The sequence below is a fragment of the Chlorocebus sabaeus genome, chromosome 11 (genome assembly GCF_047675955.1).
Source record: "Chlorocebus sabaeus isolate Y175 chromosome 11, mChlSab1.0.hap1, whole genome shotgun sequence".
NCBI classification, from domain to species: Eukaryota; Metazoa; Chordata; class Mammalia; order Primates; family Cercopithecidae; genus Chlorocebus; species Chlorocebus sabaeus.
The window spans coordinates 95,100,553-95,125,962 of record NC_132914.1 but is presented as its reverse complement, the minus strand read 5'-3'; the positions used below and the strand labels follow the sequence as shown (position 1 = coordinate 95,125,962).

Below are 25,410 nucleotides of genomic sequence, written 5' to 3'. Positions count from 1 at the left end.
TTGCCCACAAAGCCTAAATTATTCACTGTCTGGCTATTCTTTAATCTCTTTATGTCCTTGTTCATTATTATTATTTAATATTAATTCACAAAGGTTTGTTGAGTACCTACCATATGTACCTGATTAAGTGTAAAGTTCAGAAAATAGTTCATAGTTCTACAACTGGATATTTTTCTTTATCTGCCCTTACATTACTTAAACATTGAGCAAGTGCAACTGTGTGCCACTTTAATATATATTAACTCACACAATCATTCTACATATTATAAGCTTAAAGTGCAATTCAAACTGTGCATAAATAGCAGAGCTGTGAATTGAGTCCAAGTCCCCAAGTTCAGTGCTCTGTCATTATATCACAACCACCTTTTCTGTGATGGAAATACTTAAGGAAGTTATAAGCCAGGGCAGAAAACAAATGTGTAAAGACTCAACATGTCATGTGATGAATACTACCAAGGAGGTATCAAAATGTCCTGGAAGTATAGCAGGATAAGAAAAGAATTCTGCCTTTGAGAGGTCTCAAATGGAAGGCAATATTCGAATTGGTCTCTTAAGGATGAGTAGAAGTGTGCCAGATGGGATAAAAGCAAGCCTCATTCCATAGAGAAGGAACATAATGCATAAAGTCATAGAAGCAAAAACTACACGGCTTATCCAAGGAAGAATGAAACCTAACTGTAGTTTCACCATTAGGTATATGTGTAGATGAAAGAAGTGATGTTTGTCAGGAAATGAGAAACAAATCAATTATAAAAGGATTTTTAAAAACCTGTGATAATACTTTCCAAAAACAAAGGGGATCCATGGTTTAAGAAAAGATTTACAAAAACTTTTTTTTTTTTTTTTTTTTTTTTGCTGCTGCAGGAATGAGAGTCCACTTGGTAGATGTTGACATTTCTGGGAGATTCTACAGGATAGAAAATAAGAAAGGTAAGTTTAAATTGGGATTACTGAGAAAATATGACAGCTTTATGTATCATAAAGATACATAGCATGATACAAGGTCTTTATGTATCATAAAGATACATAGCAAGACACAGCGTCTGGACTTGATTCTGTTGGTCACTGGGAGACATTGGAGGTTTGTAAGTGGCAGAGTGGCCTGATCTGATGTGATCTAGCAAGGTGACTGGTGGCACTGAGGAAAATGGGTATCAGAGGAGGAGCCTGTTGTTTGGAGGTTACTTTAGGCATCCAGGCAAGAGATGATGAGATCTGAATCAAGATACTGGGGAAACTTTCATTTACATTTTTGTGAGATAATGTGTATTCTTTTCACATGTGATCATGATGTCTTTGAAAATCTTGACATTTCTGTATGGCTGGGACAGATGATTTACAAAGAATTTAAATAAATGCTCTTTTTTCCAAGAAGCTGGGTAGCTCTTGCATCACTCTTGTTAGTCAATTTTTACAGTATTTGTTAGCTGTGCCTAATAAATATTTTAAAAATTGATGTACTAGTCTGCTTTCATGCAGCTATACAGAACTACCTGAGACTGGATAATTTATGAAGAAAAAAGTTTTAATTGACCCACAACGCCTCATGGCTGAGGAGGTCTCAGGAAACTTGCAATCATGGCAGAAGGTGAGGGGGAAGTAAGGCATGTCTTACACGATGACAGGAGAGAGAGAGAGCGAGCGGAACTGCCAAACACTTTTAAAGCATCAGATCTCGTGAGAACTCCCTCACTATCTTGAGAACAGCATGGGGCACACCGCTCCCATGATCCAGTCACCTCCCACCAGATACCTCCCTCAACACACGGGGATTACAATTTGAGATGAGATTTGGGTGGGAACACAGAGCCAAACCACATCAATTGACTAACAAATATGAACCAAGAACAAACTGCTTATGCCAGTGGATACCGGAGTCGTAATTATTTAACTGAAATAAGAAGTAGAAGAGGTAATCATGCTGTAAACCCCATCTGCAAAAGCAAATTCAAAGTTCTCATCAGCAGTAGCTTCCCTATGACTGCCACATATTCTTTAGTTATTGACAAGGCAGATTTCAACTGGGGATGAACAACCACAAGCCTTGAGTGGTAGAAGGGCGGTATCTTGAAAGCAGAGGAACATCTCCGGCAGGCCATGCTCAGTGCATCCTTCATTCCTTTGCTTTAAGCACTGCATTTCCTCTATGGTCCTTTTAGAATCTGGTGGGGGAAATCGCTGGTTTGAGTCCCAAGCCCATAAAGTCAATGAATTAATAAGATTTATTTTCTTTGTTGCTTTAGAGACAATGATTATTGTGAGAACTGGTACAGAGAGGAAAGGGGATATTGAAATAAGAGAACTATTATGGAGTAAGGAAGATGTAGAGATTTTGAGAAAAAGCTCCCAGCTTATCTGTAGTTTTGACTAGGTCTAGTCCTGGTAACTAAGTGAATCAGTATTTTGTGCATGTTATGGCTCAGATAATCTCAGATTAAGAAATAATATTAGGCTGGGTATGGTTGGTCATGCCTGTAATCCTAGCACTTTGGGAGGGAGGCTGAGGCAGGCAGATCATGAAGTCGAGAGATCGAAACCTTCCTGGCCAACATGGTGAAACCCCATCTTTACTAAAAATACAAAAATTAGCCGGGCGTGATGGCACGTACATGTAGTCCCAGCTACTCAGGAGGCTGAGACAGAGGTTGCACTGAGCTGAGATAGTGCCACTGTACTCCAGCCTGGCAACAGAGTGAGACTCCGTCTCAAAAAAATAAAATAAAATAAAAAAAAGAAATGACACTAAATATCATGTTGTCCCACTGTCATCTATTGCATGAGTATTCCTTATAACACTCACAGCAAGTGACCATGTACCTTTTCCTTGAACCCTTCAAAGGACATGCATGTCTTGACTTCCCAAGGCAACCCCTTTATCATTCAGGCAAAGATTGAAATTTTGTTAACTTATTCTTTACATGGAACCCAAATCTGTGTTCTTGAGACAATGTTTTTACTTCCAGATCCACATTTTTCTCATTTATTCATTTTCATATTTTCTTCTTTTCTCCCCTACTTTTTTCCTCTATCCTCCCTTTCCTCTTTTCCTTCATTCATACAATAACCAAGCACCAAGCACAAAATGAGTCTAATCTTTCTATATATGCAAGTCAAATATTGGAGACCTCCAAGTTCTCTCAAGAGTCAAACTCCCTATTTTGGTTTGTTGGATTTATTATTATTATTATTTTTTGCTTGATTTTTGTTTTCACTCACAAATCCCTTTTCATTTCATATTATAAATGCAATATAATTGTTGTGCCCACATTTCACACCAGGGGTGGCAGAGTCTAAAAGTATTCAGTGGGGGAAATACTCAATTTCAACCCAAACAGGATATGATGTAGGTTTTTGTGAGTTTCCTTTGCCTCCGAGTATTTAATTTTGCTCCACAGGTGATATGAAACTCCTTGTTTTGACAGCTTCTTACAGAAAATGACTATACCTCAGTTCCCAGCTATTGGAATTCCAATTATAAATTGTTCATTTAATGACGCTACACTTTTGCCTTTGAATACTATTATCTGGTTCTCAAGGATGTTACTATAATAAAACAAGTAACTGCATTGTTGTGGTATGGATTTTCTATTATCAGAATGATAACCTTAAAGGTACTGATTAAATTAAGGGTTTTATGAGTAGGCTGTTCCCTGCTGTACTGATTATCACACGGAGAGCCCTCTTTCTGCCCCCAATGTGTATACACACTCAAAGTTTCTCTCTAGATGCCTATACAAATCAAATGCTTGGGGTGCTTCTATAGTATCAAATTCTTGACTCTGAGGCATGGGTCGGTCGGCTTTGTCTAGTGTGTGTAGAAATCCTACTACCAACAAATGTGTTCTTACTTTAAAATTAGATGCCAATTATATATAAAATTAAGTTCCAATTACCTCAACTTCTTGGCTACTAGTCTTCTCAGTTGACTTTTGCTATATGTAACTGTTCTTAAATTTATAATTCATTTGCTTAGATTGTGTATATTCTCACAGCCCATGTTTTTTCCTTCTAACATCAGAAAGCTTTCCTCTCACTGATAGTTTACTAAAGAACATTCTCTTCCTTGCTTCACAACTCACTTTATCTTACAACTTTTCTGTACTGAATTTGGCCCTATTCAGAAACTGGTAAGTTAAGACTACTGCCAGAGACAAAGTAATAATAACAATAAAAAAGTAATGGTAATTCAAACACCTTATACACATGTAATAATATTATGCATGTTATATCATTTCCAGGGATTGCCTAGGGACTTCATGTGAGTCAGTCACGGCCATTGAATCACAAAGTGAAGTCATCTAGGAGTTGTCTGAATGAGCTTATGCTCTTGGTGAAAGGCTGGAGCAATATGGAAAGCCTTCTTTCCCTCCTTCTTTTTCCCTACTGTGGTGCTACAGTGTAAGGATGTGAAGTTTGGAGCTGCAGTAGCCAACCCTCAACCACAATGAAGGCCATTGATAACACACTGTGGCTGGCAGGAGAGAAAGGCAGAGATATCCTAGTTCCTAGTGACATCACTGAGATGCTGTATCTGCTAACTTTGCTAAGTAACAAACCACCCCAAAACTTAGCTGCTTAAAACAACAACCTTATTTAGGTCATGATTGAATAGCTAGCAATTTGGGCTGAGCTCAGGTGGGTGGGTCTCCCAGACTCAGCTGGTCTAACTCATGCATCTGTGATCAGCTGTCAGGTCAACTAAGAGCTGGTGGGTCTGCAGGGGTGGGGAGCACACATAGCTGGGATGCTCATTTCTACTCCTCATGGTCTCTAATCCTCCAGTAAGTCAGCCCAGGCTTAATCACAAGGTGGTTAGGTAGGATTCAAGAATGAAAGTAGAAGTGAACAAAGTCTCTTGAAGTTTAAGCTCAAAACTTGTACAACATTGCTTCTGCTGCGTTCTATTAGCTCGAGCAGGATGCAAGGCAGTCTAGACCCAAGGCATGGAAAATAGGTTCTGGCCTCTTGATAGGAGGCATTACAAAGAAATTGTGGCTATTTTTTTCTACTGTCACAAATTCCAAAAAATTCTGGGACCACCTACCTTCAGACTTCTTGCTATATAATCAATAAATATTTTTATGGATTAAACCATCACGAGTCACCTTTTCTGTAACTTTCTGTGAACAAATTCTAACTGATCCCATCTTCCCTCTAGCATTCCAGCAGCTGACCCACAAGCTGAAGAAGTAGCCTTCACTACAGAAAGAATTAGAAGTTATACTCTTTAATTTTCAGAGCAAAACACCCTATGTGCTACTTGGAGAGTAGGTATGCTGAGAAAATGATTCTCCTTTAAATGAACACCACAGAAAAATCTACATTTCTGGTGCTTGTGAGTAGTTTCCACTTTTAATTGTCACGCAACTCCTGTCAAAGATGAGCTGAGAAAATGGTCACCCCATACGTGTTACCTGTTAAATCTTTTTCCTCTAGATTCTCTAAGCTTCACTTTCTTCTGCCTTGCTTTCCAAGTAGCTGGTTTTCTGTCAGGCTTCCCCATTATATAGCAGGGTGCAGGATGGCCAGACCTGTGTTGTATTCATTCTTTCTGCCTTGGTCCTCTTCCAGGTATGTCTTTCTCATCTCCAGCACTTATCATTTTGCCTTGCATGGAGCAGTACTCAGAATTTTGTTTAATTGAATAAGAAGATAAATGCTCATATAAAACAGCATTAAATACGCCACTGACTAAAGAGTCATTTGGCCTAAGAAGTATCTGCTCTTAAAATTCAGGTATCCCAAGGAAAGGTAAAGGGCTCTAAGTCATTTATATCTCATTATGAATTTGTATTAACCGTGTTTCTACCTTCTATCCGCTTGATGGTTTAACATCTGCCATACAAGCATGTGCTAGACATGCCTCTTTCTGAACTACCTAATAATAGGACTGAGTCACTTTGCCTTGGCCTCCTGCCTCCCTCCTTCCCTTCCTTCCACTTAGGAGGAGTTCTCTGCCTGGGATGTCTTTTCAAGTACACACCAACCAATCCAGACTCCACATCCCAAACCAGCTTCCTACTGGGTTTTCACATTCTGGGTCATTATCTACCTGCCGCTAGACCAGGCACAGCCCCTGTGCACCAGATCCTGTTGAAATTTTTCAAACTATGCAATCCTAAATCTGCACGTCCACCTTGTCTTTTCCATCCCATGAAAACCACCAGGAAAGCTCTTGTCCACAGTTCTGCTCTCTTCCTCTATCTCCTAATTCCCCCAGTGCTTTCCCATGGGGCTCCCCTGGAGTGTGACTTGTATTCCTCTTGGGATCTGCAAATACAATAAAATATCTTCTCAATGACAATCAGCTTCTGATCTGCAGGTCTGACAATACCTATATAGTAATAAAACCCATATATGAAGAGTTGATCGCCAGAGCCTGAAGTGAAAAAAGAAAGGTTTTCTTTTTTTCTTAGGGAAACTAGAAACAGAAAGTTTTAAGGAAAATAGAATTTATGGATTACTGGAAAAAGTGGAACAACCAATATTTGTCAGCAAAATGAGCTGGATGGAGAATTCTAGTCACTTGGAGAGAGAGTGGAAATACAAGAAGAATATAGCAAAAAGGGATGGAAAATGTAGATCAATTCTGACCATTTTACTACTGTGTCTTAAAATACTTGTTGAATATATGAATGGGGTTGGGAGGAAGTTTTCTTCATTTCTCCTTCCTTTTAAATAAAACACCTGCAGGTAACTCTCATGTGCAGTCAAGGTTGAGAACCACTGCACTAGACACTGCCTATTCAAAGGTCCTTAAAGCAACAGGATTAGACAACACCTAGGAGATCTGGTGTCCTGGAGCCAGCTTGAACTGATCTGAAAGAGCTGATTGTGCACATCTTTGTCCAAATCCATGTTTACTGGCATTGTATTGATCACTTGAAATAGGCTCAGGAGGGAGTATTTATAACAACGGAACTGTTAAATGCTCTTCCGACCACTGGTCCAAAACTCTTGTCAAATATTTGCCAACATACATCTAATTAGGGGCTTCTTAGAAATGCAGCATCTCAGGCTCCACCGAAATCTACTGGGTGGATTTTAACAAGGTCAAAATCAAATTTTTTTAAAAAATTATACTTTAAGTTCTGGAATGCATATGCAGAATATGCAGGTTTTTTACATAGGTATACACGTGCCATGGTGGTTTGCTGCACTTATCAACCGTCATCTACATTAGGTATTTCTCCTAATGCTCTCCCTCCCCTATCCCCTCATCCCTTGACAGGCCCCAGTGTGTGATGTTCTCCTCCCCGTGTCCATGTGTTCTCATTGTTCAGCTCCCACTTATGGGTGAGAACATTCAGTGTCTGGTTTTCTGTTCCTCTGTTAGTTTGCTGAGAATCATGATTTCTAGCTTCATCCACGTCCCTGCAAAGGACACGAACTCATTCTTTTTTATGACTGCATCATATTCCATGGTGTATATGTGCCACATTTTCTTTATCCAGTCTATCATTGATGGACATTTGGGTTGGTTCCAAGTCTTTGCTATTGTGAATGGTGCCATAATAAACATAGGTGTGCATGTGTCTCTATAGTAGAATGATTGATAAGCCTCTGGGTATATACCCAGTAATGGGATTGTTGGGTCAAACGGTAGTTCTAGTACTAGATCCTTGAGGAATCACCACACTGTCTTTCACAACGATTGAACTAATTTACACTATCACCAACAGTGTAAAAGTGTTCCTATTTCTCCACATCCTCTCCAGCATGTGTTTTTTCCTGACTTTTTAATGATTGACATTCTAACTGGCGGGAGATGGTATCTCATTGTGGTTTTGATTTGCATTTCTCTAATGACCAGTCATAATGAGCTTTTTTTCCTGTTTGTTGGCCACATAAGTGTCTTCTTTTGAGAAGTGTCTGTTCATATCCTTTGCCCACTTTTTGATGGCGTTGTTTGATTTTTTTCTTGTAAATTTGTTTAAGTTCTTCGTAAATTCTGGATATTAGTCCTTTGTCAGATGGATAGATTGCAGCAATTTTCTCCCATTCTGTAGGTTGCCTGTTCACTCTGATGATAGTTTTTTTTGCTGTGCAGAAGCTCTTTAGTTTAATTAGATCCCATTTGTCAACTTTGGCTTTTGTTGCCATTGCTTTTGGTGTTTTAGTCATGAAGTCTTTGCCCATGCCTATGTCCTGAATGGTATTGCCTAGGTTTTCTTCTAGGGGTTTTGTGGTTTTAGGTTTCACATTTAAGTCTTTAATCCATCTTGAGTCAATTTTTGTACAAGGTGTAAGGAAGGGGTCCAGTTTCAGTTCCTGGCATATGGCTGGCCAGTTTTCCAAACACCATTTATTACATAGGAAATCCTTTCCCCATTGCTTGTTTTTCTCTGGTTTGTTAAAGATCAGATGGTTGTAGGATAAGTGGCATTATTTATGAGGACTCTGTTCTGTTCCATTGGTCTATATATCTGTTTTGGTACCAGTACCATGCTCTTTTGGTTACTGTAGCCTTGTAGTATAGTTTGAAGTGAAGTAGTTAGTGTGGTGCCTCCAACTTTATTCTTTTTGCTTAGGATTGTCTTGGCTATATGGGCTCTTTTTTGGTTCTATATAAAATTTAAAGTAGTTTTTTCTAACTCTGTGAAGAAAGCCAGTGGTAGCTTGATGGGGATAGCATTGGATCTATAAATTACTTTGGTCAATATGGTCATTTTCACGATATTGATTCTTCCTATTCATGATCATGGAATGTTTTCCCATTTGTTTGTGTCCTCTCTGATTTCCTTGAGCAGTGGTTTGTAGCTCTCCTTGAAGAGGTCCTTCACATCCCTGCAAGTTGTATTCTTAGGTATTTTATTCTCTTTGTAGCAACTCTGAATGGTAGTTCACTTACTATTTGGCTCTGTGTTTGTCTATTATTGGTGTATAGGAATGTTTGTGATTTTTGCACACTGATTTTGTATCCTGAGACGTTGCTTAAGTTGCTTATCAGCTTAAGGAGATTTTCAGCTGAGACGATGGGGTTTTCTAAATATACAATCATGTCATCTGCAAACAGAGACAATTTGACTACCTCTCTTCCTAATTGAATACCTTTTATTTCTTTACCTTGCCTGATTGCCCTGGCCAGAACTTCCAATACTAAGTTGAATAGGAAGAGTGAGAGAGGGCATCCTTGTCTTGTGTCGGTTTTCAAAGGGAATGCTTTCAGCTTTTGATCATTCAGTATAATATTAGCTGTGGATTTCTCATAAATAGCTTTCATTATTTTGAGATACGTTCCATCAATGCCTAGTTTATTGAGAGTTTTTAGCATGAAGGGGTGTTGAATTTTTTCAATGGCCTTTTCTGCATCTATTGAGATAATCATGTGGTTTTTGTCATTGGTTTTGTTTATATGATGGATTCCGTTGTTGATTTGCATATGTTGAACCACCCTTGCATCCCAAGGATGAAGTCAACTTGATCATAGTGGCTAGGCTTTTTGATGTGCTGCTGGATTTGGTTTACCAGTATTTTATTTAGGATTTTCACATCAATGTTCATCAGGGATATTGGCCTGAAATTTTCTTTTTTTGTTGTTTCTCTGCCAGGATTTGGTATCAGGATGATGCTGGTCTCATAAAATGAGTTAGGAAGGAGTCCCTCTTTTTCTATCATTTGGAAAAGTTTCGGAAGGAATGGTACCAGCTCTTCTTTATACCTCCTGTAGAATTCAGCTGTGACTCCCTCTAGTTCTGGAATTTTTTTAGTTGGTAGGCTATTAATTATTGCCTCAATTTCAGAACTTGTTATTGGTCTATTAAGGGATTCAATTTCTTCGTGATTTAGTCTTGGGAGGGTGTATGTGTCCAGGAATTTATCCATTTCTTCTAGATTTTCTAGTTTATTTGCGTAGAGGTGTTTATAGTATTTTCTGATGGTAGTTTGTATTTCTGTGGGATCAGTGGTGATATCCTGTTTATCATTTTTTGTTGTGTCTATTTGATTCTTCTTCTTTTTTTTTTTTTTTCTTTTTTACTGGTCTGGCTAGTATTCTATGTTTTTTGTTAATCTTTTCAGAAAACCAGCTCCTGGATTCGCTGATTTTCTTTCTTTCTTTCTTTCTTTCTCTCTCTTTCTTTTCTTTCTTTCTTTCTTTCTTTCTTTCTTTCTTTCTTTCTTTCTTTCTTTCTTTCTTTCTTTCTTTCTTTCTTTCTTTCTTTCTTTCTTTCTTTCTTTTGAAGGGTTTTTAGTGTCTGTATCTCCTTTAGTTCTGCTCTGATCTTAGTTATTTCTTGTCTTCTGCTAGCTTTTGAATTTGTTTGCTTTTGCTTCTCTAGTTCTTTCAATTGTGATGTTAGGGTGTTGATTTTAGATCTTTCCCACTGTCTCCTGTGGGCATTTAATGCTATAAATTTCCCTCTTGACGTTGCTTTAGCTGTCCCAGAGATTCTGGTACCTCGTGTCTTTGTTCTCGTTGGAATTAAAGAACTTGTTTATTTTTGCCTTAATTTCGTACCCAGTAGTCATTCAGGAGCAGTTGTTCAGTTTCCATGCAGTTGTGTGGTTTTGAGTGAGTTTCTTAATCCTGAGTTCTAATTTGATTGCACTGTGGTCTGAGAGACTGTTTGTTATGATTTCCGCTCTTTTGCATCTGCTGAGGAGTGTTTTACTTTCAATTATGTGGTCAATTTTAGAATAAGTGCGATGAGGTGCTGAGAATGTGTATTCTGTTAATTTGGGGTGGAGAGTTCTGTAGATGTCTATTAGATCCACTTGGTCCAGAACTGAGTTCAAGTCCTGAATATCCTTGTTAATTTTCTGTCTCGACCTGTCTAACACTGACAGTGGGGTGTTAAAGTCTCTCACTAGTATTGTGTGGGAGTCTAAGTCTCCTTGTATGTCTCTAAGAACTTGCTTTATGAATCTGGGTGCTCCTGTATTGGGTGCATATATATTTAGGATGGTTAGCTTTTTCGTTGCATTGATCCCTTTACCATTATGTAATGCCCTTCTTTGTCTTTTTTGATCTTTGTTGGTTTAAAGTCTGTTTTATCGGAGACTAGAATTGTAACCCCTGCTTTTTCTGGTTTTCCATTTGCTTAGTGAATTCCTCCATCCCTTTATTTTGAGCCTATATGTGTCTTTGCACGTGAGATGGGTCTCCTGAATATACCGCACCGATGGGTCTTGACTCTTTATCCAATCTGCCAGTCTGTCTTTTAATTGGGGCATTTAACCCATTTACATTTAAGGTTAATATTGTTATGTGTAAATTGGATCCTGTCATTATGATGCTAGCTAGTTATTTTGCCCATTAGTTGATGCAGTTTCTTCATAGTGTCGATGGTCTTTACAGTTTGGTATGTTTTTGCAGTGGCTGGTACTGGTTTTTCCTTTCTATATTTAGTGCTTCCTTCAGGAGCTCTTAAAAGGCAGGCCTGGTGGTGGCAAAATCTCTCAGCATTTACTTGTCTGTAAAGGAGTTTATTTCTCCTTCACTTATGAAGCTTATTTTGGCTGGATATGAAATTCTGGGTTGAAAATTCTTTTCTTTAAGAATGTTGAATATTGGCCCCCACTGTCTTCTGGCTTGCAGGGTTTCTGCAGAGAGATCTGCTGTTAATCTGATGGGCTTCCCTTAGTGGGTAACCTGACCTTTCTCTCTGGCTGCCTTAAGATTTTTTTCCTTCATTGCAACCTTGGTGAATCTGACGATTATTGGGGTTGCTCTTCTCGAGGAGTATCTTTGTAATGTTCTCTTTCATGCTAGGTTGGGGAAGTTCTCTTGGATAATATGCTGAAGAGTGTTTTTCAGCTTGGTTCCATTCTCCCCATCACTTTCAGGTACACCAATCAAACGTAGGTTTAGTCTTTTCTCATAGTCCCATATTTCTTGGAGACTTTGTTCATTACTTTTCATTCTTTTTTCTGTAATCTGTCTTCACACTTTATTTCATTAAGTTGATCTTCAATCTCTGATATCCTTTCTTCTGCTTGATCGATTTGGCTACTGATACTTGTGAATGCTTCACGAAGTTCTCATGCTGTGTTATTCAGCTCCATCAGGTCGTTTATGTTCTTCTCTAAACTGGTTATTCTAGTTAGCGATTCCTCTAACCTTTTTTCAAGGTTCTTAGCTTCCTTTCATTGGGTTAGAACATGCTCCTTTAGCTGGGAGGAGTTTGTTATTACCCATCTTCTGAAGCCTACTTCTGTCAATTCATCAAACTCATTCTCCGTCCAGTTTTGTTCCCTTGCTGGCAAGGAGTCGTGATCCTTTGGAGGAGAAGAGGTGTTCTGGTTTTTGGAATTCTCAGCCTTTTTGTGTTGGTTTTTCTGCATCTTCGTGGATTTATCTACCTTTGGTCTTTGATGTTGGTGACTTTCAGATGGAGTTTCTGTGCGGACGTCTTTTTTGTTGATGTTGATGCTATTGCTTTCTGTTTGTTAGTTTTGTTTTTTTTTTCTAACAGTCAGGCATCTCTACTGCAGGTCTGCTGGAGTTAGCTAGAGGTCCACTCCAGACCCTGTTTGTCTGGGTATCAGCAGCTGAGGCTGCAGAACAGTAAAGATTGCTGCCTGTTCTTTCCTCTGCAAGCTTTGTCCCAGAGTGGCACCTGCCAGATGCTAGCTGGAGCTCTCTTGTATGAAGTGTCTGTTGACCCCTGCTTGGGGGTGTCTCTAGTTAGGAGGCAAAGGGGTCAGGCACCCACCTGATGAGGCAGTTTGTCCCTCAGCAGAGCTCGAGCACTCTGCTGGGAGATCCGCTGCTCTCTTCATAGCCAACCGGCAGGAACGTTTAAGTCTGCTGAAGCTGTGCCCACAGCTACCTCTTCCCCTAGGTGTTCTGTTCCAGGGAGATTGGCATTTTATCTATATGCCCCAGACTCAGGCTGCTACCTTTCTTTCAGAGATACCCTGTCCAGAGAGGAGGAATCTAGAGAGGCATTCTGGCTACAGCGGCTTTGCGGAGTTGCAGTGGGCTCTGCCCAGTTTGAACTTCCCTGTGGCTTTATTTACACTGTAAGGGGAAAACCACCTACTCAAGCCTCAGTAATGGCAGGCGCCCCTCTCCGCACCAAGCTGAAGCATCCCAGGTCAATTTCAGACTGCTGTACTGGCAGTGAGAATTTCAAGCCAGTGGATCTTAACTTGGTGGATGCCATGTGGGTGGGATCTGCTGAGCTAGACCACTTGGCTTCCTGGCTTCAGCCCCCTTTCCAGGTGGGTGAACGATTCTGTCTCGCTGGTGTTCCAGGCACCACTGGGGTATGCAAAAAAACTCCTGCAGCTAGCTTGATGTCTGCCCAAATGGCCGCCCAGTTTTGTGCTTGAAACCCAGGGTCCTGGTGGTGTAGGCACCCAAGGGAATCTCCTGCTCTGTGGGTTGCAAAGACCATGGGAAAAGCGTACTATCTGGGCCGGAGTGCACTGTTCCTTGTGGCACAGTCCCTCAGGGCTTCCCTTGGCTAGAGGAGGGAGTTCCCTGACTCCTTTCCCTTCCTGGGTGAGGCAGTGCCCCACTGTGCTTCTGCTTGCCCTCGATGGGCTGCACCCACAGTCTAACCAGTCTCAGTGAGATGACCTGGGTACCTCAGTTGGAAATGCAGAAATCACCCGCCTTCTGTGTTAATCTCACTGGGATCTGCAGACCAGAGTGGTTCCTATTTGGCCATCTTGCCAGCCACCCAAAATAAAAATTTGATGAGATCCTCAGATGACCAATATGTAGATTAAAGTTAGATACACATTGATAAAGTCCAAACTCTTGACATAGCATTCACGGCCCCTTAAAATTCAACTTCATATCTTCCCACCATCCCTCCCTAGTTGCATTGACACCCCTCACTAAATACCTTCGAATAATTCTGTTTTAAAGCTTCCCTGTGTTTTTTCCTTAGCTTCAGAAGCCTATTTCTTTATTTCTTTGTTTTCACTGCCAAAATCAAATATCATCTCTTCCAGCTGTGCAGGCAGAAATAATTATTCCGTGTTTTTGCTTCCTAACTGGTCACCTAGAGCCTTTTTAGGGTAATTCTTTTATTACTTATTTTAGCACCAAGGTCATATTCCACTTACAGATCAATCTCCATGATCTGTAATATCCCCCAAAGGCAGGAACCATGAATTCATCTGTGAATCTCCATAAACCAGCACATAGTAGGCGCTCAGCAAATATTCGTTAAATCTATAAATTGTTTCATTGAGAAGATTTAATCCAAAAGTGCTAAAAGTCTGGTCAGTTCTGATAATATATGCATTTGGGACAAATGTGAAAGAAAACCTCGGAACAAGCATAAATGACCAAAAAAAAGTGCTTTTCTGGCTACAGTTTGTCCCTAAGTACTTAGGAATAAGTGAAAATTAAAGGCTATTGCTGCTTGTTTTGTTGAATAATGCATCTTCAAACTGGAAAACTGCATGTCTATTTTATTTACCAGCACAAATGCCCATTTGCTCACACACATAGCTGTTTGCAAGCAAATTTTGTTCCCATGCAAAACAAATGTAAATTTGGCATTAAACAAGTGCCAATTATTTTCTGAATGTAGAAGGGAAAGGAAGGGTGATTTAACAAACAGAGGCTCTGGACGAGGAAGCAGGGAAGGCGGCCTAGCTCAGCTGCACGGGGCTTTTTCATCACAAGGAGTGAATGTTTAATCGGCTTAATTGGGTGGGTATTCACTGCCGATGAGCAGGGACCCAACGTTACATGTCATTTTCTTTCCCTATGAGATGGCTGCTGTGACCTTCGGCAGTCTCCTTGGCTCGCTGCTGGAAAATAGCAAGCTAATTTGGGCTCGTTCTCATGTTTCTTTCATGCAGTAGAGAGAATTCGTTTGATAAGCCCTATGTTCGTTTTTATTGTGAGGCCTGATTACTGTGATTAATTTTAATATTACTAGTTACCATTTATTTAGGGCCCACTAGGTGCCAGGCATTATACTGTGAAACTTGGACTCTCTGTTGCGGTTGAAGTTTTAACCCTCACAACAACCACGTAAGTGAGGCAATATTGGCCCTATTTTGCAGATCAGGAAACTGAGGCTCAGCTTCAAGTCACATTTTGATGAGTGGTGGAGGTGAAATTGCAAATAGGCCCTGTTTGATCCATAGCCCCCTCCCCCTATTCTTTCCACGATGGGACAGTCCTTTATTTTAATACAAACTACTTAATTAGTCCTTTTCACAGTTTGACAATGTCAGAAACTGTTCTGGAGAAGAATTTTATTCCTTTCTTATGGCTGCCTTAGAGGAAGGAGGCAAAGTCTGTTTTGTTGGCAACTCTACCTCCCCCTTTTCTAATCCTCCTCTGGTGCCACACACTCTCTGTCCCCAGAAGTTTGGTGTCTCCTGGGCTCCCACTGTGTTGTCCAATACCAGGCAGCCTGCAGCCCTTCTGCTCTGGGCATGTTCTGGCCATGTTCTGGCCACCTCCTTGAGTCACTGAATGCTTGCCTGTCTCATAGTCTGAGCATTCCAGGTGTTAAAGCGAACTAAATATGGCCTGAGAAGGACTCAGTACTTCCATATTTGAGTCCTTGTGGATGAGCTGCAACCTAGCTTAATAGGTAGACAAGACTGAAAACCCAACTTCGGAGTATGCACCTATAACAATAGCTGAGTCTTGGCCAATCCCAGCGGCTGTACTTTGATCATTCATACACTCCTGAGAGTTCCAACTGTGTTCAGATAAGGCAAATGCTTAGCTGTAACCAACCCAGCCATTCTGTACCTCACTTCCAATTTCTGTACATCATTTCACTTTTTGTTGCCTATAAATCTTCTTCCATCATGTGACTGCATTGGAGTCTCTGTGAATCTGCTGTGATTCTGGGGGCTGCCCAATTTGTGAATAATTCATTGCTCAATTAAACTCCTTTAAATTTAATTTGGCTGAAGTTTTTTTTTTTTTTTTTTTTTTTTTTTTTTTTTTTTTTTTTTTTTTTTTTAACACAGGCAACAATAGCAAACATACAGAACTATTTCCTGCTCTTGCCCTAATGGGTTTCAAATGACTTTCTGTAGTCCTATTAAAAGTTATACATTCAACAATAAATGTAATGAGTGCTAATTGGGTGTCCAATGCTGCAAAGGTGCTAGATATTGAACAGTCCACAAAACTGTCAGTCCCTGCCCTGAAGAAGCCTACCTACCCACCTGTTAATCTACCTGGCACTGTTCTGGGGTGTGAAGGTACAGAGACAACCAAGGCTTAGCATCTGCACATGGAGTTTACAAACGACTGAAAGCTCATAATTTAACCTCCACAAGTAGGAAATAGTAATAGTGTTTATCGGGTATTTATTATGTAAAATGCCTTATACATATACATAGCAGGCATTTTCCTAAGCCCTTTTTATGTATTACGTTACCTAAGTTTTACAGCCTACCCCATGGCATAGCCACCAACATTAGCCCAGTTTTGTAAAGGAGGAAACCTGCGACAGAGAGGAGTCAACTGACTTGTCTATGGCTACACAGCTAGTGAATGGTGGAGCTAAAATGTGAAAGCAGGAAATCTGAGTCCAGAGGTGAAGTTCCTCATTCTACCGGGAATCTCTGCCAAAGAAAGTATCTTAATGTGGAAAACCTTTCATGAGTAAGGATGTTCTCTGTAGATGTATTTATGGCAGCAGGAAGTTGGAAGTCACCAAAATGTCTGACCTTAGAAGGATGCTAAGAAAATGTGAGTGCACTAAAATCTTGAGGAAGATCAATAACCATTAGAAACCCCAATAGCAATGACCCCATTTCCCCAGCACTAGCGTCTGCAGGTACCTGGCAAAATCTTCTCAAGGCAGAGCAGTCAACGGGGATCCAGTTTTTATAATATCTTTCTGCTCTTACTTTTGTTCCTTCAGTTGTCTCAGCTATTTTCCCATTCTCATTTTTTTTCTCAGCAAACATTCTCAGTGGCATATAAATTGTACATAATTTGAGATGCTCAAGACATAAAGCTGAACATATCAATCGCATTATACATTTTGGAATCACAAAGAAAGGGCTAGGGTGCCAGAACAAGATGGTGTCTTTCCTCCATTTAATTGCATGGATTTGCATGGTAATGGAAAGGGAATAAGCAGGGAAGAAACTATGGAAGACTCTATTCTTGGTGCTTACACAGCCTTGGTGAATGTTTCTTTGAATCAGGTTTGAACTGGACATTACCTTGATACCAAGGGCCTAAGATTATTCCAGTTGAATAATCTCTTTTGTATTATCCCCTGGATAACTAAGAGCAAGAAAAAGTAAGCAATAAAAACTGAGAGATGTCACTTTTTTTTTTGGCCAGTAACACCATAAACTGGAACATGGTGGGTCATTTAACAATTTTATTATGGTGGCAATGTAGCAAAATGCTAAATTTTTAATGATGTAAATTAAAGTGAGAAAAAAAAAAAAAACAGTATGTATAGTAGGATAAACTTAAGCCTGTATTTGTTCTTAACTTCCGACAAGTGTATTGGATTTTATGATATACCCTTTGCATATCATTCTAAGTGATAACCTGATCCAAGTTTTCTAACAGGCCTTTTTTTTTCTGCCTGTTTTTCCAACTTTGTTAGAAATGCTCTTTTTGTGTCTGAAAATGACCTTAAGTCTATTTTTTAAAAATAGAGTATAAATAAATTAAAATATTATTTTTATATATCTTACTTCCTCCCTTATATTCTTTTATCTATTCTGGGCTCAGTCATTTCCTTCTTCTCCATATAAGTTCTGCCTTCTCAGGCCTGAAGATTATTTTTCTTGACAGAAAGTAAACAATTAGGGGCTGAGAGAAAGAAAATGCTTAAATGACTTGCCTTTGGTGTCAAGCTCCAGCTGAAATGTAAGTTGGGAAAAGAGCAGTGTGGGAGAGCTGATTGCCCGAAACAGGCAAAGACTGGAGAGGTGAACACAGCATCTGATTTCTAAGAGCAAGGACCAATTAGCCAGAAACTGGCTGGGGGCTAGAGTCATAGGTCAAGACGGGAATTGCAAAATTGCGAGTCAGGTAGTCAAATTGGGTAAAGAGTGAAAAAATAAAGAAAATGAATTCTAAAGGGAAGACCCTGAGTGTCAGAGAGAAAACGTGAGAAAGGCAAAGGCAAGATTTTCTGGGACCTGGATGGCTGTAGCTGCCTACATTTTGACCTCCAGTTCCCCTTTATTACAGAGGCCCGCCTTTTCCTATTTCTTGGGTTCTCATGGGCAACTGGTGACAGCATGCAGCTCTGCTATATTCTCCTGTGAGTGAGGCTTCTCTTGTCTTCCTGTGGCTTCTTCCATAGATTCCTCTTTCTGACGCATTCTAAGTTTTGGCCAGTTGCAGGTGATACATTGTGGAAGTGTGTCTTTCGTGAGGTCAATTCCAAGCCTCAAGGCTTTTAAGGAAAGAAACTGGAGTATCTAATAATGTACCAGTCCTTCCAAACAGGATCTGAGTTAGCTCTTTGTCTCTGCTTTGTCCCTGGGGATGGCGCATGAAAGCACACAGGGAAAATGAACACTTTTCATCCCCCAAACTGGCCCCAAGCAATTTCTGTGAAATGGTTGTCATTTTACAACAAATGGGCCCAGTATTCCTTACAACATTAATAACACTATTAGGCAAAGTAGTTGCTTTTCAAGTCTGATTATTTTCTCTTTTCTTTTAAACATCAAAAAAACAAAAACAAAAACAAAAAAAAACACCCAGTTTCTTCTATTGATTTTAAAGCATACTACCTGCCAGGTCTTCCTTGGACATACTAGTAGCTCTTGCATTTTAGTCCCTGATGGAAACATCTAGCATCTATGTTTGTTTATTCATTCATTTGTTCATTCATTTATTCATACACTCAAGAGACACTACTTAGTGAGAACTATGACATGATGGGTACTATATCAGTTTCTTTATAATTTATTAAACATTAAGAAACTACTATGTGCCAGTTGCCGTTCTAGATTCTAAGGATGAAAAGACCACCCTGGGGAAGGGGAAGAACAAGTTCATAGGGGAAGAAAAAGTAAGTTGAATAAAGAATACAGTGCAAACTTCAACATGGAAGCAGACAGCATAATTCCTGGAGTGTGGAAAAATACTAGGGCAGGTTTCATAAAGGAGTTTTGAGAGGATTAGGTGTTGATTTCACTTCTGATAACTAAGAAAAACTAAGGTTTAAGACTTTAGCAGGGGAGGATCAAAAGCTCAAAGAGAACTTGTCCTTGAGCAACTAAGCTTTTATTGCAATAGAAAACTGAAGCCATTTGCTGGAGCAGAAGTGTTATTAGATAAAAGGTACAGGAAGTGGTGCAATACAGAGAGAGAATCTATCTCCAGGCATGGTCAGGCAAGCAAGTTTTCTGAGGGTTGACCCTAGTCACAACTGCCTGTGACTCTCCCCACATAGCTGGGAACCACTGAGAATACATACTCTTGTCTAAGGTAACAAATAAGTTAGCAAAGTTGCCAATAGCCTATGGCATCTGGAAACCACTCTCATACCAAATCAACTACCACCCCAATACAGCTTCTTTGGAGAATTCCACCACTCAAAATGTTTTTTGACAGGTGAAAAAGAATGAAAAACAGCTTCCTTAAATAGGAAGGTTGGCCATCCTTGGACATGATGGCATATTCTTGACATTATGGCATGTTCTTGACATGTTGCCCACACTTGGTGACATAAAAAGTAAAAAAGCATAGATCAAGGCCTTTAAGTCAGGTCCATTTTTAAAGTTTTGGTGTCTGCAAGATATGTCATTGTCTTTTTTCTTTTCTTTTTATTTTTTGAAATTGAGTCTCACTCTATTGCCCAGGCTGGAATGCAGTGGTACGATCTCAACTCACTGAAACCTCCGCCTCCCAGGTTCAAGCAATTCTCCTGCCTCAGCCTCCCAAGTAGGTGAGAATACAGGTGCCCACCACCACGCCTGGCTAACTTTTGTATTTTTAGTACAGATGGGGTTTCACCATGTTGGCCAGGCTTGTCTCGAACTCTTGACCTTGTGATCTGTCCACCTCAGCCTCCCAAAGTGCTGGGATTACAGGCGTGAACCACCGCACCTGGCTGTCTTTTTTATTTTCTAATGCATCCCCAAGAGCCTTTAGCAGTACCTGGCACTATACAGACATTCAAAACTTATTTTTTAAGTTGAATTGAATTAAGGGCTGTAACATATGAACAGACACAGTATGTCTGGAGTCAGATTAACTGGTTCTAGATCCTAACTCTATCACCTACCAACCTCAGTTTTCTCCCCGTTTAAACAGGAATATGACCAGGCAGTGGCTCATGCCTGGCCATATTCCTGTGTCTTAATGCCTGTAATCCCAACACTTTGGGAGGATCACCTGAGGTCAGGAGTTCAAGTCCAGCCTGATCAACATGGTGAAACCCAATCTCTACTAAAAATACAAAAATTAGCTGGGCATGGTGGCACAAGCCTATAATCCCAGCTACTCAAGAGGCTGAGGCAGGAGAATTACTTGAACCCAGGAGGTGGAGGTTTCAGTGAGTGAGATTGCACCATTGCACTCAAGCCTGGGTGACAGAGCAGGACTCCATCTCAAAACAAACAAACAAACAAAAAACCACACACACATACACACACAAAATAGGAATACTAGGCTTGTGAAGATTAGATTATTAGAATATACCGAAAGCACTTAAACCAAAGGCTGACACACAGTAATGCTATACCTGGCATATATTTGTTAGGATTCATATTGCTCATTTCTTAGTCAGTGGCAAATCTCGAGCCTGAGATTTGAGGACTCAACTTTTATATATACCTGTTTTTCCAGAAGTTGTAGACGCTCAAAAGAATCTCAGGAAAACCTGAATTCCAAGCAACTTTTTTCTAACACATTACTGTGATACTTCCATTTCCCTGAGCCATTGAAATTACTTTCCCTCTGCATTAATTTTCCAACACTGTTCTTTTTGAGGTCCTTACTCTCCCTATTTCAAATCTAAGACTTCCTTTGAAATTTCACTCAGCTGGATTCTTCTGGAACATTTAAAGCTTTCAACCATATTCTTCTTCAAGTTATTTTTATTTGGCATTTGGAAGAATATTCCTTCATGTTTTCTCCTCCTAATTCTTAGGCATATCCTTCTTGATCATCTCTGCCAACCTTTCCTTCTGCATTAAACTTATCAAAATAATTCATTGGCCGGGTGCAGTGGCTCATGCCTGTAATTCCAGCACTTTGGGAGGCCAAGGCGGGTGGATCACGAGGTCAGGAGTTACAAGACCAGCCCGGCCAAGATGGTGAAATCCCGTCTCTACTAAAAATACAGAAACATTAGCCAGGCCTGGTGACGGGCGCCTGTAATCCCAGTTACTTGGGAGGCTGAGGCAGAGAATAGTGTGAACCCGGGAGGCAGAGGTAGCAGTGAGCTGAGAGTGCACCACTGCACTCCAGCCTGGGTGACAGAGAGAGACTCCATCTCAAAACAAGAAAACAAAACAAAACAGAAAATCCATTAAGGTGGAAACTACTACAATTCCTGTCTTACATATGAGAAAATTGAGACTTAGGTATCTTGCCTAATATCACACAGCTAGTGTCTTTCTAGATTTGAATCCAGACCAGTGAGTCCTGTGTCTGCATTGATACACATTTTCTTGTTTATCCAATGAGATTGAACCAGATCATAAGAAATCTTGGAGGCCATCGTGATTAAAAAAAATACTATTACTGATAATAACTAACTTCTTATAGTCCTTGCTCCATGCTAGACACAATTTTTAAAGCTTCATATATATTAAACTCGTTAATCTCAAAGAGTTCTATTGTTTTCTTATTTTAAAAATGAGAAAACCAGCATTCAATTTCTTAAGAATGCTAAACGATTGGCCTTTATTTATAGACAATTAGGGATGCAAAATTATCCTTAAAAAGGAGGGTGACATGACCCTGTTTAACTTCTACAGAAATATAAATTCCAGGAGTATGGAGGATAGATTGAAGGAATTTTATTGGTGCGTGGAAACCCATTAGTAGGCTGTTAAGGATAGTCTAGATTCAAGTGATAAAGGATGCCGGAAAAAATGACGGAAAGAGGGGAAATCTTTAGACATATACTAGATGTTATCATCAAGGTTTGGTGACTGGCTGGATGTAGGTGGTGGGAAGCAAAGGAAAGATGTTTTTCAGGTTTCTTGCCTGGGATATTTTATAAACAGTGTGTTTGTTTAGCTACATTCTAAATTTTGGGTATTTAGCCTCTCAGATTGGCCTCGTGCCCTATTAGTCTTAATTACAGTGTTCGCCTGGGTAAGCAATTCCCTGCCAGGAGCCACCATAGCCTCTGCTGCTTTCTCCAGCTGATGCTCACTGAGCTACCACCTTTTCCCTACAGCACTGTTCTGGCTCAGGGAAGAGTATTTAGGCTGCTGGCTCTGTGGCCACTCCACGATTGCTGTTCAGTGACATGGCAACACCAATCCCCTTCTGCCAGGCACCAGCTGCTGCCTTGCTGGGAAAATAAGAACCTAAAATTGTTCTTGGCTGAGTCTTCAGCTCCTTGGCAGCTTTACACTCATAGACTTTTTATACCCAACCCCACCCTGTGCACCCCACCTGCACTTTCTTGAATGATACCACAGGGTTGCAACTATCAGTTTTTGGCAAACATGAGTTTTCTAGTGAATTTTTTCACCTTGCCTTTTGTGATGGGTATCCTATTTTGAAAGTTAACTGTTTATTAAGTGTCCATTAGTACTGTGCCAGATATACATGAGATTCTGTGGGTACAAAGATGAACGAGGCTATCCTGGTCTTAAGAACCTCTCTGGCTGTTGGGGCAATAGAGTGATAAACAACAATTAAGACAGAGTATGATACATGCCACAGAGGGAAGTACAGAGTACAGTGGGATCCTGGAGGTAGTAGGCACTATGAATAGCCAATATTGGTTCGGCAGTGGGGATTCTGCCAAAACAAGCTCCTCAGGGCAACTGATACAATGAGTCCTCAATGACAAGGAAGAGTTTCTTGGGTAAGAGCATCAGAGGACTTGTGGGTCAGAGCCAATAGTGGAAGATAACTTATGTTCAGAATTAGGAGGAAGCACAGCTGGTTGAAGGATCAACAAGCAGTTCCATATGCCTATAAGGGAAAGGTTTGGGGGTATGTTAAAAGATGGTGCTGGAGGTGGGGCAAAGAGATAAATCATTAGTGGCCTTAACTATCACCATTTATAGTGTGAAATTTATCCACAAGATAGTAGATCTGAACAGGTTTAAGCAGGGATATGATGTGTCAGATTTGCTCCTTAGAATTTATTCTGCTGCAATGTGGAGGTTAGATGGAAATATTCTAACTGAAGACAGGGAATCCACTTAGGAGCCCTGGCAGCTGGACAGGTAAGAACTACGGAGAATTATACAGAGGAAATAGGAATGAGAAGAGTGGAGAGTGAGAAGATTCAAGGGATTTATCAGAAGACAGATTTGATGATATTTGGTGACTGACTGGATTGAAAGGAAAAAAGAAGAAAAACAGTGTCTCTATGTTCTTTCTTGAGCAAGACAGCTTGACCTTCTATTTGAAAATAATTTCAGTGAAATACACTCAACCACACTGCCATGTTATCTCCTGAGGCACTAAATTTAGTTTCCCCCAAACTCCTTGTTTTGAAGTCATGAAGATTTTTTTTTTTAAACAAATGTCCTCTAATAATATTGTCTATCTTTGAGTCCTGAAGGAGGTTCTATCGTTGGCTAAAAATATCAAGTGTCCTTATGGGTATTTACAAATTATCAGTGGCCACAGGAGCCCTTCTTCTCTCCCAGTTTGGGAAACTCTTCAGTGTACAGTTGGTATGGTTTGGCTCTGTGTCCTCACCCAAATCTCACATTAAATAGTAATAATCCCCATGTGTCAAGGCCAAGACCAGGTGGAGATAATTGAATTATGGGAGTGGTTTCCCTCATGCTGATCTCATGATAGTGAGTGAGTTCTCACAAGATCTGATGGTTTTAAAAGGGATTTCCCCCTTTGCTTGACACTCATTCTCTCTCCTGCCACCTTGTGAAGCAGCACCTTCTGTCATGACTGCAAGTTTCCTGAGGCCTCCCCAGCAATACAGAACTGTGAGTCAATTAAACCTCTTTCCTTTTTAAATTACCCAATCTTGGGTATTCCTTTATAGCAGTGTGAGAAAAGACTAATACAATGGTGTTTGAAAAGCACAGCTCTCCCTTTTAGAAGTGAATCATGTTGGTTTTGACGCATCTCTACAGTGAGTGAAAAGAAATAATTCTAAAAGCTTACTAAATCTTCTCTCCTGTAAGACACCTACCAGCTAACTGGATAATCAGTCAGTGTCCTTCCTTTTTTTTCTCCACTGAAATGTCACCTTCATTTATCATTTTCATAGTATCTGAAATGTAATCTTCAGATATGATATTACCTAACATCTTACCACATCCTTGAAGCGACACCAGAAATTCCAGCAGCTTTTGATTCCTCTTCATCTTTTTAGTAGGAGTTGGTCCCACCCATTTTGTCCATTTTTTGCACTAATCAAATGATTTATTGAGGTCCTACCATGAACCAGGCACTGGTATAGTCCCTAGGAACATAACAGAGAATAGAACAAAGAGTTTCTGCCTCTGGAAGTTTCATTTGGTGACAGAAGGCAGACAATGAGCAAGGAAATGAAAAATCTCCAGAAAATCTGAGACTGAAATGCTACAAAGAAAATAAAAAGATAAAGTGTGATTGGGGCTGGAGAGGGCTGGACAATTTAGATTGGTCATTATGGAGGGTCTTACAGAGGCATGAGTGATCAGAAATAGGAGCAGACGTCTGGTGGGTTTAGACGTGGTGCTTTCTACACAAAAGTCCTAAAGAAGGGACAAGTTTAGTTTGTCCAGTAAAAATGAATGCTTCAGTGTGTTTGGAGCATAACTTATATGCAGTTGATTTATTTTATTCTAGACTTTTTCATATTTGAACTCTGTGGGTTTCCAGGCTAATTGGATTATTTGCATACATATTGTTTCTTGCTAGAATCCTATACTCCTCGAGGGCAAGGGTATATCATATACTTCATCTGTTTTCCCCACAACTTCTAGCACAATGCTAGGAACATTACTAGGTGCTCAATAAATTCTTACTAAATTCAATTGAATTTGCAGTAATAGGATTGTTTTTCCTATTATAAAGAGTGAACAAAAGAAATATCTACTAAAAACGCAGTGACACTATAAAAAGACTTCAGAATAGATAAGTTGCTTCACAAAGACTGGAAGGGTACACTTTCGTTTTCATGATTGTCATACCCCAATTTGTTAAAGAGTAATCTTACTTTAGAAAGTCATTTTCTATGACAGTTGTCCACATTTTTGTGAGAGAGGAATTTGCCAACATGCAGCTTTGGTAATTACAAATGATTCCATTTGCTAATGAAAGACAAGAGCAGGGAAGAAAATAAAATTTATTTTCTGTATCCAAGAGCCAACCCTCTGGGCAAAAAGCAG

At 39.9% G+C, this 25,410-nt stretch overlaps 1 long non-coding RNA gene across 1 annotated transcript in view; it reads left to right on the top strand.

The window, feature by feature from the left end:
• Nucleotides 1-25,410, top strand: part of LOC140712875 (uncharacterized) — a 257,604-nt gene that overhangs the window by 206,996 nt on the left and 25,198 nt on the right. Inside the window, exon 2 of the long non-coding RNA XR_012094686.1 lies at nucleotides 865-930. This is a non-coding gene — a long non-coding RNA (uncharacterized lncRNA). The remainder of the gene's footprint in view (nucleotides 1-864; nucleotides 931-25,410) is intronic.